The sequence below is a fragment of the Rhipicephalus sanguineus genome, chromosome 3, assembly GCF_013339695.2.
Source record: "Rhipicephalus sanguineus isolate Rsan-2018 chromosome 3, BIME_Rsan_1.4, whole genome shotgun sequence".
Classification (NCBI taxonomy): Eukaryota; Metazoa; Arthropoda; class Arachnida; order Ixodida; family Ixodidae; genus Rhipicephalus; species Rhipicephalus sanguineus.
The window spans coordinates 48,938,069-48,953,894 of NC_051178.1; the positions used below are offsets into that span (position 1 = coordinate 48,938,069).

Sequence of the window (15,826 nt, forward strand, 5' to 3'; positions counted from 1 at the left end):
ACTCTCTCAGCAATCACATGATGGCACAGCGGCGCATAGCAACAGTTGCGTATTGCTCCTTCCAATGCGCGTTGCGCAACTGTTGCGCAACGCGGCGGCGGCGACCGCCCGTCAACGCGCAAAACAGTTGCGCGTTGCTCTTTCCAACGCGCGTTGCGCCACTGTTCAGCAACGCGGCGGCGTCCATCTGTGCCCCCTCACAGTCTTTCAGCAATCACGTGATGGCACAGCGGCGCGTGCGACTAAGGTCGCCACCTCGCGGTGCATTAAGGCGATGATAAAATTGTACTTCTAATGGAAACGCGCCAAATGGGACGGACGCGTACCAACGACGCGTTGCAGGAGCTAATCGCGAAGGCCACGGCCATGATGCATTACTTCACCGCTCCCACACGGCGACACCACCCCGCCGACCAAAAGCACTGTGAGAGGAAAGTGTGAGATATAAAAGGCGCGTTTGTAAAGCCTCCAGAGTGTGTGACCGTGGCGCAATGGATAGCGTGCCCGGCACCGAGAAGTCGTGGGTTCGACTCCCGTTGATGGAGCTCTTTCTTTGCCATCTCATTATGTGCAATTTTTCAACGTCATTTCCGTGACGGAAATACGTCATTTAAGTCTTGGTGGACCCCGGCATAAAATAATTTCGTGTTGAAATGGCATTCGTGTGTTTCAGGCATAGTGGTGTTTCTATTGAACTTTTTACGCACTTGCTCGCTGGATCCTTCTCCCGATTTCGTTTGTTTTGTTTGTGTCTATTTTCGTGTACATTTTTGTAGAGTTAATGTGCTATTTTTTGTACAACGTATATGTTTATAGATGAGGACATTGGACGCTGAAGCTTTTAGACTACGCCGTAAGATACCTGGCTCTATCGAATGGAGCCTACCTTGTCAAATTTCTGCTACTAAAACAGCAACAGAAAAAAATTACAGCATATCCACGGGGTGAATGATGATAAGTGGGGCGACGCTCCGGAGGGCATCATCGGTAAACCAACGGTTACAGATATCCACCGAAACCGGATCACTTGCCTCATCTTTTCACATCTTTTCATCATATTTCATCATACTACAAGAAGAGTTTTATAACATCTCGCATCTCGCATCGGCTGCTCAACAGTCACCTGCGAAGCGCCGGCGGTGGCTATTTCTCCTGATGTAGGGCTTGGCTGGAGAAGTTCCAGAGGGATGGCCTCGGGACTAAGGCCTCGCAGTCGGCGACTGTAGCGGTGGACAGGAGTATCAACTGCAGGAACGGGTTGCGGGATGGGACTGGCAGAACCGCTTCGTGAAGGGGTGGTGAGCATCAGGCGTTAAGTCCGAAGAACCGAAGACCCGAGCGTCGCATTCCTCAGAGAAATCGTGGTTGCTGCTCGAGCTTCCCACTTCGTCGTCCTCAGTTATCTAGCCGGCCTTGAGCCGTGTTTTCATCACATACAAGTGCCGCCATCTAGCAGACACTCCACGAACTAAACGAGAGGTGGCTACTACATACATCGGGGACGCACGACCCACGGCTTGAGGAGCTTCGCCCCTAAAATATCAATGTTAGGAATATATGCAAAGTGCACGTTAAAGAACCCCAGATGGTCTGAATTTCCGGAGCCCTCCACTACGGCGGCGCTCATAATCATATCGTGGCTTTGGGATGTTAAACCACAACAATTATTATTATTATTATATGCAAAGTCATGGCGTTTGAGTTATTCAAGCGCATGATTGACATTCTTCACGGAAGAAGCCAGTGCGGTGTCTCAGTGGTTGCGGTGCTCAGATGCTAACCTGAAAGACACGGGTTCGATCCCGGCTGCGGCGGTCACTTTTCGGTGGAGGCGAAATGCTAGAGGCATACGTGCTGTGAGATGACAGTGGAGGTAACTAAAATAACACCAGGTGGTCGAAATTGTCCGAAGTCCTCCGCCGCCGCGTCTCTCATGGCCTAAGTCGCTTTGGGATGTTAAATCCCGTAAACCAAACCAAGTATCTTCACGAAACGCTAACATGGCTGTTTCACACGTCAGCGGAACAATAAAACTCGCAGGGTCCTAATGCGTTCGCCCAAGACGACTCGAAGGCGAAAGCTATATTCTTCTGTCTCTTCTCAGACAATGTTTTGATCCCTGCCCCCCCCCCTCCCCCTTCCGCAAGCTTGACACACCTCACCTCGTTTTTCACTCCCTCCGTTATGGCTCACTTTCACGAAGCGACAATATCATGTGATGACTTCATCATATGACGTCATGATGTCATATATTTTGCCGCTCTGTGATGTCCCGATGACGTCATGTCGTGACGTCATCACGTGATGATGATTTTTTGCTTCACTCGTGTTGGCGCCGACGATCAGTTTTCACGTCTGATGAGGCATCTAAGGCTTTCGCCTTAGTAAACTCCGGCCCTCCCCTCTTAACTTTCTGACGCACGGATAACTTTCTATGACGAAAGCTCACGTCACGGTGATGATCGCAGTGAAACCAGGTCGGCAGTTGGCGTCTTTTAAAATCCTTATTGCGGCTACCGGACTGCGAAGCCGTAGCTGTACCCAATGGAGCGCGGAAAGAGAGCTAAGGTGGGCGGGCGATGAAGGGCCGCGCCAGTTGCCGGCGGAATGGCGCCCCGGAGAACGTGCGAACGATGGTGGTAAGCTCGTTTAGCGAGTTATGGCGCACACTGCTTTCCTCATCGGCTCATCCGGCAGCTGCCGGCATCGTTCCGGCGCGCCACGGCTGCGCGCATTCGACGAGTGGATGGGGAGTAGCGAGCACACTCTCCTTTCCTCGCTCCGAGGCACCAACTTCCGTCTATCTCGCTGCTGTGCTATGGGTGCTCGCGATGTTTACAAGACGAAAAGTCGCGTTATCATCTCGGTTAGGCTCACGTAATTCGCACACGCAGTTACAATTCAAAGGTGAGCAAGCTGAAATGGGAATCTTAATCAAGGTGTCTGCCCCACTGAAATTTTGTGCGTTAATTTCCCACCTTCGATAACCTAATTTGATCTTTATGTGAACTATGTCTCAACGCGCATCAATCTAGATGTCTTACTCGCTCGTTTGTTTGCTTTAAGCCTTCTTTAAAGCCTTAAGGCGTATCGCGTGCACTTTGCGCACACGATAAGCGCGTAAAGCGCACCTTTCAAGCATAGCTCATTGCTACTAGACTACAGTCAGCGCAACTGCTCATGAATGATTTTTGAGGAGGCTTCACTCCCGACTTAATTGCGATGCTGTAGGTGCTAATGATTGTTTGCAAATCGAGAAACCACACGAAGTTTGCGAGTACGTATCCTCGAAATCTAATTCAGCTTGGTTACTCACCACCAGTGTTTCCATGCAGGCCACGTGACGCAGAAGCTGAGCTTGCGCATGTCCGGCGTATGCACTTCCATCTGCAATTTCTGGATATCCGCGCTGCCGGAGCGTATAAAACAGGTATATAAAGTTGGTATATGCAGTAAACCGATATGATGCCCCCATCGATGAAACTACACAAAGCTTTCAATCGTTTGAAGACGAATACTCTTTCAAGCATTAATGAAAGCTTTCCCTTCTCAAGGAGCGAGAGAAAGAGAGAGATGAGCTCTGTTTGTGTTCGTTCGCGTCTACCTTTCCGTTAGAACGAAGAAAGCGCCACATAAAAGTGCAGCATATACTTTCCTCGGTATCGAATTGGAGACTCCCTCGTGCGACGTATATAGGTACCGCTAATAAACGAAAGCCTTCGTTTGCTCCCAGTCACGCGAAGCGACATGAGGAGACGGCGAGGGCGAAGAAGCGGGATGGCGCTGTCGGAGACATACCGACGGAACAGTGGCGGTAAAAAGCTGGAACAAAGGGGCTCGAAATATTTCGATGCGGAGAGATCGAGCAGTGATGGGCAGAAGCGGAATGAGCAAGGGGCTCAACGCTGTCTACCCAACTCTGGTGAAAGAAAGAAAGAAAGAAAGAAAGAAAGAAAGAAAGAAAGAAAGAAAGAAAGAAAGAAAGAAAGAAAGAAAGAAAGAAAGAAAGAAAGAAAGAAAGAAAGAAAGAAAGAAAGAAAGAAAGAAAGAAAGAAAGAAAAGCCGAGGAAATACCACTCAGAAGTTTAGCAGGGGAATATGCAGTAAAAAAAGAGGCGCACGGGATACAGGTAGGAGTTCAGATTTGACAGCATGCAAAGAGAATGCGCCTTTTCCTTTCCATTCTTATCGGCACAGGTTACCTCCGCGGCCTTTTTTTTCTATATATATCGGCGTTCATTCTACCGGGTATACTGAGTACAGATTGCGAGGAGACCGAGGGAAGAAATGGAGAAAAGAAAAGCAAGAAAATAAAGAACGAAGTTTGAAAACGAACAAAAGAAAGAAAAAGAAACCGGCAGGCGTAGTATACGCAGGGAAAAACCAATCTCGGAGGGGTTGGGTGGGAGTCACGTCCGTGATATCGGGGCCTCGTTTCGCGAAAGTGAGGCGCGGCGCAACCGCATCGAGCGCGCACTGGGCAGAAGGATCGACGAAGATGCCGCAACCTATACGCCGGGAACCATCGCGGGGAAAGCGATGCGCGAGTGATGGGATGAAGGGTGTAGGAAACATTGCGCGCACGTGGAATCGTACCGCATCGGAGAAAAGAGAGAGGGGGTTCGCAATCCATTCGGCCTTCTGCGCCGTGGAGTGTGAGGGGGCAACGCTAGCATAAAATGGCGATTGTCGCGAAAGGGGGTCTTCAGCGGCGAATGCCGCAGAACAGGCAGGGAGTCAAAACAAAGAAACGCTAAGAGCTGGCGGCTAGCGAGGCGTCATTGTAGAATGCGCGGAAAGTCATTCGCGGCTAATTGTGCGTCGTCGGTATAATTGTTACTTAAGCCGCAATATGACGCGATGTAATGCGCTTGTGGGACCACTGTGTTCTCGCTAATGGGCTCTCGTTTCTTCTTTTTTAGAATTTTAGCGCATTGTCTCAAACAGCTACGGCGCTGTAAATACACGTCGAGTACACACAGCGGTATCTTTCTCAAAGAAGAGATAGCGCCTTCCGTGATATAAAAAAAAATATGATTTTAAATTCATGCCTTCTTTCGGAGGCACTTCCGTCCTCTGTATCAACACCACAATCAACGTTCGCGCAAGATCGAAGAAGTTTAAAACGTTATCAATAATAAGCACGCGTGTACCAGTCAAGCTTCATTTGCATCATCGAAAGGTGAAATTGCTTTTATTGATAATTTACGAGGGTATGACATTCATTACACAGGCGATCTGCACACCTATCTTTCTAATAAAGCCTCTTCCTGCTGGATTAAAAATTCGGTTGGAGAACCAGCATCCCTTAATTTCGTCGATGTTACTTAGTGTGCTGCTTGATAACTGAAAGTTTCGAACTTGCGCACTTGTCTACTGTTCTACTGCGGTGATCGGCGGTGTCCATGCACTAGAGCTTCTTCAATGACGTCGATGTGCTTGCCTCGCATGGCTACAGTTTTTCCCTATGGACGGTTCGACAATTAAGATTGACTCAATGGCGACGCGAGAACAGCCGCCGCCTGACGAGTTACGCAGAATGACTTGCAAGAATGTCGAGTACCTGCCTAAGAAAAAAAAATGACTCGGGTACGGCAGCAGACGTGTGGAAGTGAAAGACATTGGTGCGACCATCAACCGTCTTCACAAAGCGGCCTCGGCCACACACTCCATTGGGCCGCAACTGGTGTGGTGTACTTCAATTCTAGTGCCTTCTAGTGGATGCCGAAAGCACTCAGCTGTGATAGGAAATGGCCGCATCTAGGGAGTGTCCGTGCATGGACGAACTGGGCGATGCGCGCGCGCTTCGTCGAATCCGGCCGTGGTCACTGAAGCACGGTTATCTCTTCAGTCGAGAGGCGGCGCTGCGAACCAGATTCGACTAGAGTCACTGTATATGCTACCTTTAGGTAGCAGAGTAGCGCATAGGTCCGGCTAGCAACCACAGCTATGCGGTGAAGTCGCACTCCATTTTTGCAGGCGACATGCCTACCGCGTCGCCGATAAACATGTTTGGCGTGTCGAAGGCCGGCGATAAACATTGGCTGTCGATGACTAGTGCTAATTGAGTGCGCTGCAGCGGCGGCGTCGAGAAATACAAAAATTAGCCCGAGCGTCAGCTTCTCCGCAATGCATGGTTGCTAGCGGCGTTTGGAAAACAGATGCGCAACTCTGCTACCTAAAGGTAGCATATACAGTAACTCTAGATTCGACAGCATGGAGGCGGTGAAGTAGTTGGTGCGGTGAACTTGACGTCTGCAGGTGGTCTACATGAGCGCACCAGAGTCCGCATGATGGAAAACGCTCAGCCGCATTTCAGTATCATAGAATCATCATGAAGCCATTATCAGTAGTGACTCGCTTTTTGAGCATCAAGTCTCAAGAAAAACACAGGAAAAAAAACAAATACACATGATCAAACCCTCCAATCAAAGAATGGAAGTCTGTGTATCTGCCGCCGAAACAGAAATGTAGACACGATTCGACATGTTGTGATTCTGTGCAAACATTGCCCCAGAACCCAGTCGAACGCACTGTCCAGAAGCGATGGAGTTCAACTCTGATGGTAGTGCTAAGTGGTCAGTAGCGACGGCCGACAAAAGCTGGTTGGGGCACAGGTAAAAAAAATAAGTAAACAAAGATGTGTCGGGGTATAGGCCTATAGGAGTGAAAGCTCATTGTATGAATATAATTTGGCCACACCTTGTCGCGTTATGTGCTATTGAACATAAATTTAACATTGAACATGAATAACATTGAATATGAACATGTGTTAACATATTCCGTGCCCCTGTAGCCGTTTATTGCTGTAATATGACTCGATTTGGCTCTTCTCCGATTTATTTTATTGCGATAGCAACTATATGGACACTCCAGGCGCATTATTGTCACCGCCGTCGGCGGTCGCCGTGATGTTCTGTATAAAGTCCAAGGGAGATGACGGTGCCCCACGCGTCCTGTGTTCTATTTGCGAGTGAAACGTGCTAGAGCAGCCGATGATCGCGGCTCAAGCGCAGAGGAAGCGCACCAGTCGTCTTCGTCGCACGAAAGGCACATGGAGAAGGGTAGAAGGTGGTCCCGGATGGCGGCGATGTGGCGGGAAATGCACACTTCGATGGGCCGGGCGCCCTATCTCGACAGGACCAAGAGATAGGGCTCACACATATGTGTGTGCTGTGCACTCAACGCTGTTTGAGTTTAACCGATAGAGCACGAAGGCCGCTTCGCTCGCTGCAGCGGCAGCACATCCTTACCCCAGCATTTTGTTGAGTTACGCCAGGTAGCATCCTAAAGGAGTTAGCTGCTAGTCCTACTTAGTATAAAATTCCAATTTGTTGCTACGCATTCACTGCTTCCTCGTTGCGGCAAAACTGTGGCTCTTTATGGTTTGACCGAAGTACACGTACGACATGACTAAGTGCGACTATATGTGTTTTCCATATCCGTTATTTTCACTGTTTTCAATTTTTTGTGAATAGAAGCAGGCAGCGCTCAACAAGGACGCGAACATCTCCTTAAACGACATTTAATTAAAAAAATGTGCCGCACTAAATATATCGAAACCTAAGTAGCTCACGCAGGCTGTATGGCCACGCATCGACATTCGGATTTACAGGAGCTTCCGTTAGCCAGTATCTTCGTCATAATCAAATTCAAGCGAGTGACGGCCACCAGTAATCCCACCGGGACAGTCCCTGCCGTCACCCGCCACGGTGATCTAGTGGTTATGGTGCTCGACTGCTGACCCGAAGGTCGCGGGGTCGATTCCCGGCCGCGGCGGCCACGTTGCTATGGAGGCGCAGTGCTAGAGGCCCAAGTACTTAGATTCAGGTGCAAGTTAAGGAACCCTAGGTGGTCGAAATTTGAGGAGCCCTCCACTACGGCGTGCCTCATGACCATATTGTGGTTTTGGGACGTAAAACAGCAGCAATTATATTAGATTCATTGGCGGTGTGGACTGATAAGATCTACATTACGTCAGCGGGACATGCAAGAACGCCGGCACACAACGAATTATCCTAGGGAAGAATGAGAAACAAAAAAAGGAAACCAAAGCTCGATCGCAGAAAATAAAAGCCAGGATTGTGTCCATACATCGAGCAATTGGTTTTTATTTTTGCAGAATAAGAACGATACCGCTCCTGAAGCGCTTTACTTTCTTTATTTGCGAACGCCGTCACTGATCCCCGTTTATCGCCCTCGACGTATGTTTTCGATAATCCATAAAAAAACAGAGAATGGGGCGAAGGCAGGGAACGTTTCCTGAGGATAACTGCATAAACACTATAATCTCGATGCCAGAGCGCTTCCTGGGCGCTGCCGCCTGTAATTACCGTCCTCTCGGAGCGGCTGTGTGTATGTTAATCACGACATGTATCAGCGAACACGAGACGGGGGTTCATGGGTCGTCTTTTATTCGCGCTCCTTGCACTGTGTAATCGCGAGAGCCAGAATAAAGCCCCCCACTCTATACAGAACAGGGTCGCGCATTCTTCCAACTAATCCTGCCCGTGTCATTACACACAGTTCTTGGCCGCTTCGACTTTTTCTTTTCTTTTTTTCGTTTTCTGTTTCGCTCGGGTCTTCTGCTGGCAGAAAGAATCGAGTACCGCGCCGCGCTAGCCTATCTGAAATCTTTGCCAAGCACTGAACATACTATGCACGCACTTTGTCGATAAAAAAAAATGAATGAAAAGTGCGGCACTGTTCCAGCTGGAATGACCGCTGCCAGGCGACCGATGAAAGAATGAATTCGCCAAAACACGGACTTTCCGAGCAGCGCGAACAAAAAGCGAGGATAGAGGGCGCGCATAGCTTCGCAATCAATGGCGCGTCACTCCTATAGGCGTCTTCTTGCTCGTGCTTATGTAGCTCTTGACTCTTGGAAGTTTGGTATGGACGAACCAATTAGGCTGAGGAGCTGAGTTTCTTATGTCGTGTTCGAGGAAACGTTAGCACACACACTCTAAGGACCGAATTCACTAAGCTCTTCATTCGTAAGGACGCTTCGCCATCGTCTGACTGCCTTCGCTAATAATACGTCAAGATTCGTCTTGGCCTCAAATTTTTTTTCTTTTTTTTTCTTACGAATGAAATCTATCGTAACAACTCTCAGCAAATACGGTCGTCCTGCTACTACATAGAGCGACCGGTTCACTGCATACGCGACACAGTGCGTGGCTGTTGCACAAGGAAACTGGTTTGACGTTATACAATACTATTTTCCGCCACGGTCACGGGTCAGCTTAACATTGCGACTAAATATTATTCGCACCAATTTCTTCCGGCACTAGTCGAGTGTTACTTTGAAATAACAGTCTTCAAGAATTCGTTGTCCCCGAAAGCCACTGCATGGGGCACGTTTCGCACGATCGTGTCATTACTATTTTTCATTGAGCGTGTGCCGCGTCGTTGCGCATACGTACGCTGGCGTTTACGCGCTGAATTGCCTAATTGGAAGCCCCCCTCATTGTAGTAAATTTTGTTCCCTTCCTGAATTTTCTTTTGCCGGCGGTAGACGTGTCCTGAAGCATCCTCGAAAATAAACATCGCGAAAGAAAACAGAGGACGAATGAACCAGAGAAAAAAAAAGCTGACGCTGTACTCGCAACTAATTCTTTCATTGCACTGCAAGCCGTGGTGTATGATTTCTTCGCCTTATGCTCCATTCGCGCTGTTTGTTTAGGACTCCGTTCGCCAACGAACTCGCCGTTTTTATCCAGGGTGTCGTTTTAATAAATTCTCCTCAGTTCGTGCCATACATCTACAAGGTTGTACACACGCACCGGAAAATAAGCAAGAAAGAACTTGGAGGACGCTTGAGCTTCGCCTTCAAGAGTAGAACGCGATAGCCCGTGCGCATCGCCTTCTCAATTGCTCTAGCCTGCTTCGGATCTCGGTGCATGCTTCAACTGTGCCTAAAGGAAACGAACGACTGTGCGCGTAACACTGGCCGCTTAAAGTATCCTAGAATGCCTACTGCAAGTACAGTTATTAAGCGCCCACTACGCCATAATTATTCCTTTTGCGAATCAGCGTCCGCAAGGCAACACGCGAACCAACGCAGCTGTTCACTTTGCTGTTCCCTTTGCTGATGCTTTTGCTGATGATTAAATATGTCTGAGCGCTTTGTAATGGGTGCGCATTTAAAACACCCACTCGTTGCGCAATTCACGTGTTCTGATGCCTGCCTCAAGCCTACGCTTATGCCACGCAATAGTACATGCGTTAAGGAGGCTCCTTCCACTACATGGCATTCATATAGTGTTTTTTTTTTCTGAAGCAGTTTCGAGAACTAGCGTGGCTATAGGGTAGAACACCTGCTTGCCACGCAGACGGCCTGGGTTCGATTCTCACTCGAATCCGAAGATTTTTATTACTTATTTAATTTGCATATTTCTCGATTTCTCGGTCACGGACAAGATGATGATTTTTCGCTCACAACGAACGACGCCGACACCGGAATTTCTGCGAAACGAGCTCTTTAACGCTATCGCGTTAAAGGAGAAAATGACGCACACCGATTCGAATAACACTGATTTCAAACATTTCCGTGTGTTCGTGTATCTCGAAAGAGACGAGGACCGCATGAAGCAAAAACATAAACTTAAAATTAGATTCCGGAGTTTCACGTGCCAGAAACACGGCCTGATTATGTGTACTCCAGATTAACTTCAACTACCTTGGGTTCAGTAACGCGCTGCTATATCTAAATACACGGGCAGTTTTGCGTTTCACCTACAACGACACGCGGCCGCTGTGAAATAGAATCGCACCCGCACCCTTGTGGTTTGTACAGCGGCTAAGCTGCCACGACGGGTAAGAACATAAGTCAAGACGCATTAGCTCGTCCAACTCGCCCAGCTTGTGCGGAGTGCGTGTGTTAGGCAAATTTTGAGATCGGGGTAGTTGGTAATACATCAACAAACAGAGCAGGAGCGGACACTGTTTGTTAGAGGTGTATTAGGCACCCCGAAATGTACTCAAACCCAAATTTTCCCTCGCTCTATCCCCCCACCCCCCTTTTCTCTCTCTCTCTTGTATCGGAGTGACGCCAGTGCCCAGCGTCGATCGCAGCGGCTCCACGGGGAGGCCAGCCGGCGAGCAATGCTGCGCCAAGGTCCAGAGCTCGCAGCGCACGTTCTGGCGGTGAGGGAGGAGGATCATTGCGGACGGGGGCGCAATTTAGATAGAGCACATCGATCGGCCGGGCGAATGTGAACTGCAGGCCACGACGATACATACGACGACCAAATACGACTTCAGTGACCACGCACACAAAACAAACAGGCAGCACGCCCCTTCGCTTTGTGACACGTTGCCTTGCGACGAAATTGCGACATCCCTCGGTTGCCGCACTGCGGCGGACAGGGCAACTTCCGAGTAGTATTATACTCGAAATGCCAAATGTACGATTATTTATTTATTATATCGCAATACGCTATTGACTGCTGACTTGTACCCTGAGTATACTTTTTGTCAAAATGACCCATGACAGTTTTTCGCTTTCGGGCCTCTGACTGTATATTTGTTTTTTGCTACATAATGTATCCAACAATTTTGTATTAACAGGCCGATAATGATGATGAATCATCGAGGCTCTGATCTGAAAGGCTTGAAACTCCTGCGGCCACGCAACGTCCAGCCCCAATCACCTCGCTTCAGCGAGCAGCACCTACGCTGAAATAATACTCCATATATTAGGGGACGAATTATATAGCGCGACAGAAAAGACCTCGCTTGTAGTTTTCAGTGATCAGTATCCGAAATTCAATTCGTGTTCTCGTGAAATGGCGCAGCGAAACTGCCATAGCGAACGTGTAAGCGGAGGTAATCAGTTACCGACACGTAACACTTTTCTTGGTGTTTTTGTCGAAAGCAATCGACTAAGGACGTCACACTAATTCAATTAGTATCTCGTGACAGCATAGGCGCTCTCCTTAGCGTCAGGGACTGTCAATTGTTCCCCTCGTCAGAGTCCATTTTGCCAGGTCGCGTTAAACATAAACGAAAAACAGAAGTAAGGGCCACGCACTGATGACTCCGGTTCGGGCAATTTCAGTTCCGTGCTCCGGCCACTACTCTAATGGATTAAATGAGAACGGTCCCTTGTCATGATGCAAGATCGTATTGACTATAGGCGCGTTCCTTTTATGCAAATGATGATTTTAGGCAACAAACCACGGAAAGGCCTGCAAGCAACATGGAGATGAAAGCTTACCTTGCTGCCATCGTCTGAAACAGGCGCGAAAGTGGTGCCCCCTAGCGTCCATTGGAATAGGAAGCCCGACGATTCCGACTGTCGTTGCTTGTCGAGCACAGCTTCCCACGAGCTCTGTTGCTGCCCAGACCTGCAAAGAGATGATATCACTTTTAAGTATTGTCACTCTATCAAAGGGCCAGCTGTGTCCCGATGAAGAAAACAAAGAACTAGTATGATCGGCAACTGCCGCATTACGATATTCATATCAGCCCTGTTTAGGTAATATAAAGAGCATCCAATACGAGGCCTCTATTTTCGCTACGTTAGTTCAGGCTCAATATATTCCCGTACTGCAAGACTACTATCTGAGCAAAAGAGAGCGATACAGTTCAACAAGGGATAATTGAAGAGTTTTAGATGACGAAAAACACTGCGTCCGCCTTTTTACGTGCAATATTAGCAAAGAAAGGGTAAAAAATGAAAAACAAAAATCATAGTGGGCGTCAGCGTTGTCATGAGCCCACAGAATCGCAAGTTTAACTTTAACAGTTGTTCTTCACGTAAGAACGTGAAGTAAGAACGCGGCCCTTGTAATTGAATGCCACAGAGCAATTTCTCGTAGTCAGGTCTGGACGTGTCTAACCTGAAACGTTCATCAGCATTACAACTTTTTAAGCGCAACAAAACTTTAAAAATTGCGAGATCACTATTATAAGTGCACTAAAACAGGAATCAGTGGGTCAGAAAAACGCCAGCATCAAGAACAGACTGCGACGCGTATAATGGCAAACGAAAGATTTTCGTTTTAACATTTAAAACGCATAGAGGCCGAACGCTCACTTCTGTTAAAGATACCGTGTAGCTAAAGTTACAATTGCTATTTTTTTCTAATTCAGCAAGGTTCTTTTCACCGCTGTTTAAGAAAGGACCATAAAAGTACTCGTACTCCTATAGCTGAAGCATGTCCTGTAAAGCTTAACGATAGCACGAACAATTCTCCCACGGAGACGATTAACGCAATCACAGAATCCCAGAAGAAGGCACCCTCACCCATCGAAACAAACCGTTCCCTATTCCTGCGTCTTTTTCGTTCCTATAAGCCAAGCAGGTAATGCGTGAACCTAGAAAAATGAGTTAAAAGGAAAGAAGCAGACGCCGCAGCGCTGAGGAAATGGAACAGCGACTCGAATGGGATCAACGTCGGCGCTGCACGTCACAGTCGGAGTTCACGAAAAGTCCATGTTGGTTCGGCGATCCCCTGCGAAGCCTATATGCGCCTTGGTCGTGCCAGCCTAACATAGCGACGTTTCCACATGCACAACAGAATGAAAAGTGTTGAGGAAATGACGCGTGCATAAAGAAGAGTAGGCGAGTACGGGGAGAAGAGGATGAGAGGCGCGACGAACTAAATTGGTGGAAAACTGGCGGTGCAGGGAGATAACAAAGCAGATAAGAAGAAGAGGCGGGCATCGAGCGCCAGCCGGTTGCAGAAGGGAGAAAGCAGCAGCGGCATTTCTCGAGTAGAGTAGCACATCGCGGGCGCAGCCCTCGGTTCCTATTAGGTGAAGAGGGAGAGAAGAGAAATTCGAGGACAAGACACGCGCCAACGACTGACTGCTCGACAGCGGTCGAGGAAGTTCCACAGCGCCAGCTCGGGAAATACAAAAATAAGACGGGAAGGAGAACAGAGTGGGGGTCCAGGCCATGGAGCACGCGCGCACGCAAGCCGTCGATAGCCATTTCGGCAGCGCTGGCGCCGATCTTTTGTTGGCTCGCTTTCCATTATCCTTGATTAAAGCCAGCGCAGCAGGGAGGCACGCCACTGGTAGGGAAAACCCTTCTTTCCCCCTGCACAGTCGGGCAGCACGGGAGGTAGGGATGCGACGAAGAGGGAAGAACGCTTAGAGACGGGACCCTCGGCACGCCTCATTGACGCTGCTTCACCGCTGCCTACGGTGTCTTTCCTACGGCCTTCTCGTTTATTCTTTTTTTTTTACATTCACTCTCTAAACCACGCTGGCGCTCCCTAATCCAGACAGAGTCCTTTGATGGAGTTGCCGTCCCTCGGAGCAGCACCCTTTTCTCGGGCGCAGAGGCTCCGGCCAATCCGCCTATTGTCGAGAAAGTGCCGCTGCCTGGGCGGCGGTCAAACGACCACTGAACGCAGGTTGCTCGGCGGTCGCTTCCGCTTCCCCAACTTCCTGTACTTCCTGTATCATATTGCCGCACGGAGTTCCGCCACGACTGTGGAGGCAACTACCGGCCGTCGTCCCGTCTCTTTCCTTCTTTGAGCTTCTTGACCGTAAACGACATTACACACTTTCAAAGTATCCTGGCGCAGCAAGTGAACGCAGGGTTTACTGTTTCTCGACGTTATCTTCCTTTCAAAGGAAACAGGCGTGCATTTGCAGGGTATGCTTGATTGCCGAAATGTTTCAACTCACAGCATTACATAACTTATACTTTATGTAGGTACCTGGGACAGACGTCCTCGTCAACACATTCAACGCATCAAGGATCAACTCGACCAGCAAAAACTCTTATTGAAGAACACATCCGAATGCATGCGAAATACAAGAATAAGTCAACTTGACCACCACAATCATAATCTCAGAATATGCAGTTTTCAGCTAGTGGTTGTGATATGTGAGCTTATCGTGAACTGACAGAGAGAGGGCTTCACATCACGTTTCAGTAGCTTCCAAATCACTACGACATTAAGGGCAACGAGCACACCGCCAACGGTGATCGAGCAGCTTATGAAGAAAGTGCGCAAGAATGAGTACTGCAGTCACACGCAGATTCAGCTAGATTACTTTATGGAGTGGCACAAGAGATCACGCTCTCTCTGGGGTACTCATGAAGCTTTCGAAAGAACCGAATGCAACCCACTGCGCCACTTTGACACCTTGCATCTGACCAAGACTTCGCCCACGCAAGGTTACCCTACTTTGTCGACTACGGCTGGGAGTAGCCGTTACAATAATATTTTGCCTTCCATGTTGACAACTTTGTTAGAGACGGCTGCGGTCGCCAAGGGACGATCACGTCTTCTGCAACTGCCACAGATAACCCGTACGATGACAAGCGCTCGCTACAGAAGTTACTCGTATTGAAGTAAGAGCATTATCGGAAGAATTTATTTTGTTGTGACTACCTCAGATACCGCCGTAGTATACTACTACGAGCGCAATGTTGCCGTTCTTACAGACAATGAAAGCGCGCCTGCCTTCTGCAGTGAAAAGGGATAGCTTTTATCCCGTGATTGTCCGTACGACCTCTCTTGCTTTATTTGATTTTATCTTTTTACGCCCCCCTTCCTGTCTGCCAGCGTAGGGTAACGAACCGCAATTCTTTTCGAGTAAAACGCCGCCGTACTTTCAACATCTTTTTTTTTTTCGTACTTTTTTCCCAAGTCTGTTTCCTTCTCAGCGCCTGTAAAGCTGGCTTCGCCATTTTCAATCTTGTGATGCGGCGGAGCCAGAAATATTTTTGAGTCGGTCTCTCCAGAGATCATCCCATGTAAGTATAACATCTCGCGTAACTATCTTCATTAAAGCAGTTGTGCGGAAAAAGCAGTGCAAAATAGCTGCCACGGCAGAAATGTTTTTCTAGTCGAAGTGA

At 48.5% G+C, this 15,826-nt stretch overlaps 1 protein-coding gene across 1 annotated transcript in view; it reads right to left on the reverse strand.

Annotated features, from left to right (window-relative positions):
• LOC119385456 (uncharacterized) overlaps positions 1-15,826 on the reverse strand; it is a 529,083-nt gene that overhangs the window by 180,856 nt on the left and 332,401 nt on the right. The window contains exon 3 of the mRNA XM_049413202.1: positions 12,221-12,350. The gene's annotated coding sequence lies outside the window, so the exon portion shown is untranslated. The remainder of the gene's footprint in view (positions 1-12,220; positions 12,351-15,826) is intronic.